The sequence below is a fragment of the Hyperoodon ampullatus genome (genome assembly GCF_949752795.1).
Source record: "Hyperoodon ampullatus genome assembly, chromosome: 11".
Lineage (NCBI taxonomy): Eukaryota > Metazoa > Chordata > Mammalia > Artiodactyla > Ziphiidae > Hyperoodon > Hyperoodon ampullatus.
The window spans coordinates 58,945,018-58,955,922 of NC_136924.1; the positions used below are offsets into that span (position 1 = coordinate 58,945,018).

General features: G+C 53.0%; 1 long non-coding RNA gene across 1 annotated transcript; it reads left to right on the top strand.

Annotated features, from left to right (window-relative positions):
* Positions 1-1,023: 1,023 nt before the first annotated feature.
* LOC307060292 lies at positions 1,024-8,670 on the top strand. Its single transcript, XR_013811148.1, has 3 exons — positions 1,024-1,098; positions 5,996-6,069; positions 8,614-8,670. It is a non-coding gene; the product is annotated as an uncharacterized lncRNA (long non-coding RNA).
* Positions 8,671-10,905: the final 2,235 nt, after the last annotated feature.

Consider the following 10,905-nt stretch of genomic DNA (forward strand, 5'->3'; position numbering starts at 1 on the left):
GGGGGGCTTCCCGGACGCCCCATTGGGAAGGATGTTGTTCGCTTCCTAGAAAAAACAGGGGTAGGGAGGGAGCAGGAGTAGGGAGTGAATCCCTTCTCAGTCCCTTCACGCCGCCGCCGGCACTGCCCCAATGCCACAAACCTTTGCAAAGCTTTGGTTCTGCCAGAGCCAGCCTTAATACCCCATTTATTAAGGAAAATATGTAAAATTCGGTATGGCAAAGGGAGGCAGCCGACTCAGCGGCCAGAATCCTTCCTTCTCTCCTGTCAAGTCCCCCCGTTGCCCTTTCCGCGCTAGCCAGGAGCAGCCCGGCCCGTGGGGACTGGGCGGTGGGGGTCTGGGGATGCTCCCTCTGCGAGAGAATTGGGTAAACATGGCGACCGTGGCGCCCATTTGCACACGCTACACAAATGCATTGCATTCCCGGTTGTTTGCAGAAAATTTACAGCTGAGTAATAAAAGTTTACGATCGACTCACAAGTTGGATTGGCCACAAGAAGTCATGTGGATTCCATCCATGAACGTGAACTTTTTATTGTGGTTTGTCCGTTCGGAGCGCTCCGCAGAACAGTCCTCCCTGTAAGAGCCTAACCATTGCCAGGGAAACCTGCGCTGGGCGCTCCCTTCATTACCAGTATTTTTTTTTTAATTAATCTGATTAATAATTATTTTCTCCCCTCATTTAATTTCTTTCCTCCCAGATGGAGTTGCTGGAAGCTGGAAGCACCTGGGGAGGGGGCTGGGGGGAGAGGCAGGAGTAGAGGGTACCCCTCTCTCCCTTCCCGACCCTCTAGCCCCCCAAGGGGCAGGAGGAATGCGGGAGCAGTTGAGATAGGGAGCTGCAGCTGCCTCCGCCCCTCCCCTCTCCCAGGCTCTCCCTCCTGCCTCCTTCTCGCAACTCTGTTTCAAATTTATTTGGCTTTTTGATTATTGGGACTACTCTTTTTTATTTTTAAATTTATATAAAGTATATATATGTATGTGGAGCTGAAGCAGTCTCGGCAGCGGCACAGAATGAGGGAAGACGAGAAAGAGAGAGAGTGGGAGAGAGAGGCAGAGAGAGAGAGAGAGGGAGAGGGAGAGTGACAGCAGCGCCCGGTAAGTGTTTCCTTATTGGTTCAAATATGTAACTAATGGTCCGTAACTGGGTGGCGGTTTCAAGATAAGGACAGCAGCGGCTTGTCTTGGTTAGAGAGGAGAGGGGGCTGGCGAGAGGGTGAGAGGGTGGGCGCGTGGGCAATTATGGGGGGGAAGGGGAGGGAGGAGAAGAAATTGGGTTAAATTGGAATATGGTAGTGGGGAAGTGTGTTGTCCTTATGTCACTATGCGCTGAAATTGGGGGTCGGGGGGGCAGAGGACTGCACCGGTGGGGCTCAAGGCCTGGGTCTAGTGCGCGGACCATGTCCCTACGTTTTATAGATCTGCAGCCTCTTGGCTAATGGGACTGGGACAGAGGGGGCCCGGAGCTCAATCTCCAGGGCAGGAGAGAGAACGTGTAGGCTGTAACCATTGCTCCCTGAGCAGAGTCAGCCCCCCAACCCCCAAACAAACTTTCCAGCGCCCCCTCCCTGCTCCGCAGCCCCCTCCCTGTCTCCGGGAGAGCGCGACCGCTGGAGCTCACACATGCGCAGTGCGGGCCCAGGGCCGGGCAGATGAGCAGGAAGAGAGCGCAGCTAGGCGGGCGGCTGGGCCTGTTAATTGGCAATTAGTGGGGAGGCTGGTGGCTGGTGCGCGTCGGCGGAGGGGAGAGCGTCTGCCCGCCCCTGCTCCCACCCCCACTCGAGCGGATGGAAAGATGGGAGGTGCCCTGCACTGCGGGTGGACGGGTGGGGGTGGGGCTGGGGCTGGGGCTGGGGGACTCGGTACTCGGTACTCAAAAGCCATCTTGTGCTTGGAGAAAAGGGGCCAATCTGCCTTCTCTCCCCGCGGCCCGGAGTCCCCCACCCCCAGCCGCCGCCACCCCACCCAGGATACCCACTGGGCTGCTTCATCCGCGTCGCCTGGCTGCTCTGGGCTGGGATCTGCCCTGTCTGGGGCGGAGGTGGGAATTGGGGAGGCCCCAGGATGGGTGGGGACAGGACCAGGCCTCGCTGGCGGGGTCTCCTGGGTGAGAGGAGACAGTGAGGACCCAAGGCACGGCTGGCTCATGGGATAGGGACGTCAGAACTGGGCGGCCTGGAGGGTCCCGGGCGCTCGGGAGCTTCTTAATAATTGGTGCTAATGGTGTGTTGTATAGTCTTAACCCAACACACATGGTTTCATAACACAGTGGCTTAATTTCTTCCAAATGTACGTAGCCCTGAATGTGTTGCAGCTTGATATACGACCCCGCCCTGCTCCCTGGCCTGGGTCCGAGGCGGCACCTATATGTGTGAGCTTCTGTTTATAAAGGGCGGTGATGCACACACAATCGCTTACACACCCAGGCAGACACACCCCAGAGCTGGGGGAGGGGGGTGCATATTCCTGGAGAGATCCGAGAGTCTGGGGGCCAGAGTCCCCTCCAGTCCGAGCCAAGAGCACCCCCCCATCCTCTTCCAACCGCGCAACTGGGCTTCTCCGCCAAGCCCGAGTGGGGGAGGGGATCACTCCTCGATTTCCTGTTTAAACCCCGACCGGTCGCCTGGGGGGGGAAGGGGTGAATAACCTGTTTTTATCAAATTCTTAAAAATATAATTCGACTGCATTCAAATCAAACCCCTTGGGCCCGAGTTGACGGTGAATCTTCCCTCCCCTACCCCCATAATCCCCTTCCCTTCCTCTCCTGCCCCCCCAAAATTCCCCTTTCGCAGCCGACATAAAGGCCTCGGAGGTATTCTCCCGGGGGAAGAAATGGCATTTTCTCTCCCCCTTCCACCCCCCCACCCCCAGTAGGACTTGTGTGTGTCGGCAGAGGCGTCTGCCGAGGGGCTAATTTCGCGTTCCTTGTTTACGATCGAGAAAAGCGCCTTGGCTCTTCCCAAATGGGCCCAGCCCGCCGCCTGCTCCGGCGGCCGCGCGCTCTCCCGCCGCTTCGGCGCGGCCCAGGGTCTGACGCCCCGGGGAGGCAGGCTGCGGCCGCCGAGGCCCCGAGTCCGTGCGACCTGCAAAGGGCAAGGGGAGTACAGTGGCCAGTGGAGGGGCCCCGGAAGCCTGAAAATGGGAGCCTTTCTCCTGGCGTACTGTGGGAACCGCCGATCGGTGAGGCCTCTATTTCTCTTTCGCTGTATTTTGTCTGCCCCCACCCCTGCAGATGGCCGCACTGATTTGCGGGGGGACGGGGGGAGTACGGACAAGTCTCCTTTGTTCACCCCTGAGGACAACAGTTTCTGGAGAAGGCCTCTCAGGCCAGTAGGGGTTCACCTGGAATACTAGAGGGGCCCCCTTCCTTTGGAGGGGTGGGCCTGGGCAAGGCTGGGGTATTCCCCTCGGCCTACAGGGATCTAACCGAACGTGGCTGGTGAGACTTCAGCGTGCTAGGGTTCGTGGTTGTCGGGTTAACAGCACCGTCCTGAAATGTCCTTACATTTTTATCAGTTGATTTTCTGTCCCTTCCTGGCTAGGGTCCTGCAGGCCCTCACTCCCTTCACCCCTAGACTCCTCCTCAGGACACAGAGAGATGCAGAGACAGCATAGCAACAGTCACTGGCCCTGGTTTTCTGTGTTCTAGTCTGGCCAGGGAAAAAACCCAGCCCCAAATGCCAGTCCCTTCCTTCCCTCCTTACTTTCGATTTTCTTTCCCTTCTCTCTTTCCCTCGATGGTGCTCAAACTGAAACACAAGAGGGGCCACCCTTGGCAACCCTCAGCCTCCTTGCAGGCCAGATTCCCTGTAGACAAGGTCCTTAGAGAGGGAGAGCACTGCTGTGATTGTCTAATAATAGCCAGGGCAGCTGAGAATAGCATCAGGCTCAAGGACTCTGCACACCCAGAACTAAGGCTGGACAGAAGCCCTGAATCCGTGGGTCAGGGTCTGGTGACACTCCCTGGAGCCCAGGGCCCCCAGCAGTCTCCTCTGAGCCCACTCTTTTGGGCGCTTCAGGCCTGTCCCTTACGGGGCTTTGTCAGTCCTGCCACGGGCTGTATTTCATGCGCCAGCTCCTAGCTAAGGAAAAATGGGCAAAGCAAACCCTTTCTCTCCCTGGTCTGACAGTTGTGATCCCCACGAAGAACGAGACCTTGTTTGGAGAAGGCGGCCTTGTTGGGTTGGCTGTTGTGTTCCGAAACCAGGCTTGGTAGCTTTATACATTGATTAGATAGAGGCTGAAATGTACAGGCGCAGACTTATGCATGAATATATACAGACTCGTATTTCCTCAATGGTTAATTGTATATAACCATACCTATATTCACTCAAACACCATTTTATGTGCATGCGAAATTTTGTTAGCCCTCACTAGATGGGCATGGGCTCAAGGAGGCACTGGGTGCCCTCTGTGCGTGCTCTGCTGAAAATGTGTTCGTGCTGGAATCGGAGTATGTGGCTGTCAGTCACCAAGGGATGCCACAAAGGCTCTCTCAGACCTTATTGCCTTTGCTGTCCAAGTAGCTGGGCTGGGGAAAGACTGACTCCTTTCTGCTTTCTCTCCACACCTCCCTGCAATCTTCCCCAGCTCAGGACCGTTTTAGCAGGGGAACCCGGTTGTGTTGAAAGTGAGTTTGGTGGGAAACTTTCATGGGTGAGGTAGGCCTGTGAGCAGTTCTGAGCAGTCGCTGGGCCCTGGTGCTTGAAGCCTTGCTGAGGTGGCGGAGGGAATTGGAGTGCTTAATAAGGTGGCCTCTGGGCGGTGGTCTGGGGCGGCTGCCAGCTAGGGTGCCTGGAGAGGCCGCGGGGGTGGGGGGGAAAGCCAGCCAGACGGGTAGGGGTGTGGTGAGCATCTCTCCCCCGCCCCTGCTCGCCCTGGCCGCTCACGGGGCCCCAGCTTTGCCTGTGTCATCTGTGGGGCCGATTAGGGGCTCTCTAAATTCCCCAAATACCCAGATCTGGTTACCGGTGGTACTTTATTTTAATCCTCTCTGCTACCTAAACTGGGGAGATGGCTGATGGGGCAGAAGAAGCTGGGTCTGACCGCCTGCAGGCTTAAAGCACCGAGTGTGCGCCAGGGCTGGGAATTAACCAGCCTTCTTTCCCTCTTCTGGGCCCAGGGAAAGACAGAATGGGGTGGGGAGTATAAATGTCCATTAAAATGCCCAGGAAAGAAAGTAAGGACGGGAGAGGGGCTGGTGGGTGTTTTTCCTCCACTCCCTAGGTGATCAGGTTTCTCCCCAGAATCTCCTGTCCAGACTTGCTGCGGGTCCCCGAGGCGTGCAGCTCTCTCCCACCTTCTCTCCACCGGCACCAAGGGCGGCCTTGAGCTTTTAGGCCTGGGCGGCCCCCGGGTGCCAGGGTGACATAACCCCCAAAGTGTGCTGCTCACCCGGCCTCTGCCACGGCGCCGCAGCCGCCCCTGTTTATTGTGTCTGTGAGTTGTTTACTTGTTTTGTCTGCTGCCACCCTGCGTCAGAAACCCGCCAAACCAGCAAACTCACGCAGGAGAACAAAGTACAGCGCTATCCTGAACTCCCTCCCCTTTCCGGCACCCCGCTCCGCCATTACCACCTCCCTCACTCTCCCTTTCCGAGGGGAGGAAGCAGAAATCGTCCTAAAATAGGGCAGCTGTTTATAGGGTGGGGGGAATTATGGGGACACCATAAACCTCCGGGTGTCCTGGTGGTGGAGAGACAGAACAGCCTCCAGCTTTTCTTCCTTCCCCCTGGCAACCGCTTCCTTAAGGGGGCCACACTCATTGAGAAAGCTGAGTCCCCCTCACCTCACTCCTTTCTGCAGGAGTTTTCCCTGAGACATAGGTTGTTGGGTTTTTAAATCAGGGTAATGTTGGCGGATTCATAAAGCTAGATAAAGCATGTCGCTCACCCTCCCTTCTCCTCAGCTCCCCAAAATAGCAGTGAATTTAAGCAAATCCTACAAAATTAAATTGCCCCTTCACTAAAGATCCTATAAATCTCCAATCCCACCAGGTGTAGAGTTGGAGAGGCCGCTGTTCGCCTCTGATTTTGCTCCTGGCTATCAAACCTGAAAGAGTATCACCGAAGTAAGTAATATTCTAGTTTCTGACATTAATTTCCCCCCTCCCCATCTCTCTCCCGCTTTTCGCCAGCGCAGATTAAATGGTTCTTTTAGGTCTGCAAACAATAAAGGATAAAATTATTTATAGGGAAATGAGGATGATGTTTCGTTGTTGGCTTATTGTTCTAGAACATAATAAAATTTTATTTTCAAGTGGGAAAACTTAGACCAGGGGAAGAAGGGGAAAGCGAGAGAGAAAGTGAGGGGAGGCGGGGAACCACACACACAACCTAGCCGTACATAACTTTTATGACATTTACAATTTCCTCATGACAACTCGCTGTGACGTCATAAATGCCTTGTTCTTGAACCTTACAGTTTTCATAAACCTCCAAAACGGGTCCAAACAGTGCTCAGTGTGGAGGGGTATAAGAGAAGCCAGGAAGTTGGGGATCCTTTGTCCTTATTCTGGGGGCCAAAAATATTCTGAATATTCTGGATTTTCATTTTCCCTCCTGGGCCGAGCACGGCTACTTGCTTTCCCTCCCTGAAATGTCACTCAGGGTCTGAGTTCCCTCCCCATTCCCAATGGGGGATGAGATACTATGTCCGAAGTCTCTCTGTATGCCCCCACCTCAGCTAATATTCAGCTGCTTGGGACAGAGGTGGGAGGCTTGGGGGCCAGGCCCCCAAAGCCAAAAATGATTTCTTCCAGAGGGAGCTGAAAGGGGCTCAGGGCTGAGTGTTATGGGACAGAGATGCTGAGGACCTATTTTACTTTTCAACCTTCAGCCAGAGAAGTGAATTGAGAAGCCAAACAAATGCCGGTGTGGGAGTTTGTGTCTGCTAATGGTAGCAGCATTGAGTGGAGTGGTGATAAGGAAAGGTCAGGCAGAAATCTGGACAGAGAGAGGGAAAAGAGAAAATATGATGTGAGTTAGCAGCGTCCCTCCAGGTACCTTTCTTCTCTGTTTAATTGCAAATAAAGCAAAAGCAGCTTGGGCAGCTTCTCAACCTCTCAGCTCAAAAGCCCAGGCCTCTGAGGTGTTTGGGGCAGTTCTCAGGCACTTGACATGCCCCCATCTGGCCTTTTCCTCCTTCCCCGCTCCCTGCTGACCCCCAACTCCATTCAGCTAGCCAGGCTGGGCCCTGTCCCCAGAATATCAGCACCCCCAAATGGGATCCATTTCTAGATTGGGTGTGTCAGATTTCACTTTTCTCCAAGTGTTTCCACGCCTGAACTTTGAAAGACGAAATAGCATTCTTTTTTGCAATGCAATGTGTGTATGGGGAGGTGTGAGCTCAGACAATTTCCCCACTGGATCTTTGAGAAGCTGGGGGCTCCTTGCATCAGCTATGCTTTGGTATCCCCAAGCAGACCCAGTTCCCCGTGTTCAGGTTATCTGGCAGACTAGGAAACTCTGCAATCCTTTTACTCAGGATTCTGTGGAGATCAAAGGAGCTCGTACACAAAACACTAGGCATTTGGAGTAGGATTTATTTTTTTAAAATTTTTAAATTAAAAAAATCCAATCATAAGTCAGTCGGGCCAACTGAGCAGTCACTCTAGAGCAGCAAAGCCTTAACCAAACAGTGCTATTGTGAGGTGAGCTGAACAATTATTGAAACTCAGCTTTCTCTGCAAGAGGGATTTCAGCCTTCGCCCAGTGGCACAAAAGGGACCAGTGGGGCAATAGCTCCTCTCCCGCCCTGGAAGTCGAGGATTGAGGGGGTGGGTCAGCAGCTATAGTGGCTTCCAGGCAGCCAGGCACTCAGGCCGAGTGCTGAGTCCTGCGGCTCCAGTGCCCACGTCCCTGAGCAGCCTCCAGAGGCGCCGAGCTGTAGTTGGTGGCGCCGGCAGCCAGGAATGGAGTGTGTGTATCTGTGTGCGAGGCTGGGTGAGTCACAGACATCGGTGCAGAGTTGGGGGATCTGGGGAGAGAGAGAAGACTGGCAGAATACGAACTAAGCAGGACCTCTGGAGAAGATTGTCCCCAAATAAAAATTCCAGATCTCATCCCTCTCACTTCAGATACCCTTACCCAAGAAATTAATATATTTCCCAGAGCAGAGTGGAAAGCAAAGGCAAGCAAGATGAGGCCTGTCCATGAACCCCTCCAGGGCCAGCGTCCAGTCCCAGCCATCCTCTCCCCAGTTCAGAGCTACACAGGCCCCCAGCCTGGAGCGGGGTAGGGCTGGAGTAGGAGCCCTATACTTGCCCTGGGAAACCCTCAAGTGCCCAGCCTCCAATGCAACTTTGGGGACTCCAGACCAATGACTGCCCCCCACTCAGGCCCAGGGCACCTACAGTAAGTTCTCTCCTATAACTAGCGCTCATGAAAAGCATGTGTTTTGGATGGGGGGGTGGCTGAAACAGGGAGCGGGCAACTTTCCGCCTTCATTCCTTTTCTGTGTTTTTGGAATTCTGTTTTTGAATCCACTAATTCCAGCTCTGAAAGTGAACCGCTCTTTCTGCCAAACCCCCTGATGCCTGATTCCGGAGGCCGAAAGGGGCAGACCAAGTCGGAGACCTATGGGCCTGATGGGGGGTGTTCTCTGATTTCTCTAGGCTTGTTTTATAGAAACAAAGAACAAGTTCTCGCCCCTCCTTCCCAGGACTTGTGCATATTTACAGAGCTCAACTGCAGTTTTAATAAAACATCTGTTCTTGCTTCTGCTGATGAGTTTCCATAATTGTTTTCAGACAAATTTAACAGGAAAATATAAATATATTTAGAAAAACCCAAGTCCCAGCTTTCCCCCCATGGACAGTTGTTCTTTCGCCAAAAAAATAAAATTATCATGAAATGAAAAAAGGAAAATATAATCCAATGGAGGGAAGATCCGGCTCATCTGACCTGCTCTCCCCCCTTGGAGCGAATCCTTCCAGCAAATTTCAGCTGCATAATTAAAGATCCAACTGAAAGAAGAAGGCTTCATTCCTCAGGAATGAAAGGTGATGGGGGAAGAGTGTGTTGGAAATTAATTTTGCCGAAAGTCTTTAAGCAGTAGGGGAATTTATTTGTATTTCTGCTTCCCCGTCTCCCCCCGTCCAGCATTTCTGCCTCTTTCCCCCAGCAGCTGGTTCCTGTTCATTATAAATCGGTGAGACCTTTCAGTCTCTGCCCTCTGTTTAGGGACGTAATAAAACACTTAACTTTCCGGGGCTGAGACTTACATTCTGTTCCTCAGGTCGCCCACCCCCGCGCCCACCACTTTTAGGCCCTAAAGGAGACTCTCCCTAACTTTGGGGCCCCTTTCCCCTCCAGACTTGGTTTAGGAGGGGCTCAAGGAAACCCAGGCATCCTTGCTGGGGAGCTGCAGCACGTTTCCCCAGAAGCCCCTTCTTTCTTTCAAGGTTCTTCCTTCCCCCACCCACCCATGAAAGAGATTTTAAAATACGTAGAAAATAACAGTCATTGAAAGCGAAACCTCATTAAGACATCCTATCTTCCATCATTCAATTTGTTGTACATTGCAACAATTTAATATCTTGAAGGAAATATCACTGACATGATTTATCCCTCTAGCAATCTCTCTGAAAAGGAGGTGGGGGTGGGGAGGGAATTTACTCTCTCTTCCGGCCTCTTTTACGTGTTACACTGCTACCCTTAGAACAGAATTGAGGATGGGAACTCTGAGAGCGGCTGCTTGTATCCAGGGGTGCACTGACTTGCTCCTTAGTTCAGCCCCCTCGGTCTTCCACCCCTTCCCCAGTTCTCTCTCTCCCTCTCCCTCTTGCCCTCCAGGGGGCCTGGAGCCCCAGCCAGCTGTTGGAAACCACTGCCCAGGCATGCCACGAATTCAATTCGAGGACAGCTGGATTCTAGAGCGAAAAGCAGCTCACGCTGGTGTCTGTTTGTGTACCTGCCATGGCACCCCAAAATGAGACAACTCATCTAAAAATTTCTTCCTCAATTTAAGAATCCTCCTCTACGCTTCACCTTCATCTCCTTGGGGAGAGGAAAGTATGGTCCAAGAGGGGGAACCTTAATAACTATAGGGGCCTTTCCCCTGCCCTTCTAAATACCAACACATTTCCCTCCTTTCTGAAGGACTGGGGCTGTATTTTTAAAAGTCAACACAAATTGTCTCCCAGGAAGACTCTTCCATCCCGTAACGAGGTTCATGTATTAACTAACATGTCTCCATCAGCTCCTACACAGTCTGCTTTTGGGTTCGAAACTTTATTTTTCCCCCCTAGTGACACTCCAGGGAAACCTTAACGTTACAGAAGATGAATAAACGAGTTTTTTTTCCCAGCGTAGTCCCGTTTATGGCTTTATTGCTACCCATTGATTACTCCGCTTTGTTACACAGAAGGAAAAGATCATAAAATCCGGAGACATCCGGGTTCTTGTTATAGCCAGTTTCCCCCCGCACCACCAAAAAATGGTGAGGCGAAAATATGAGCTTCCACTGCTCCCTTCACTTGCCCCACTGACCCCCTCTTTGTCAACTCAAAGCATTTTCAGCCTACGTTACGATATCAAAATAAGTTTGGATTAATCAGGGGAAAAAAGAAAAGAACATCTGCACACCTTCCTCTGTTTCTGTTTGCCCACTGCGGCTCCCTCAGAAGCCTCGGACACAGCCGCCTTTTCCTAACCTTCTCTTCCTTTTTCTTAGCCCCCAGGTGGGAAGAAAATGGAGGTAGGGGGCTGCTGAGAGGCCCGGCCCCACTAGGTGTGGCCGGCCCTTGGGTGAGAGCACCCCGGGAAACCTTGGCTAGAATCTCCAAGCCCCAGAGCTCAGGTCCAGGGGCACCTCCCTTGGCAGGACAGAGAGTCCGAGGGAGCAGGGGCTTCTGACCTGGGCAGGGGCTTTGAGCCTGCAAGACACTCACTGTCCATCAGAACCC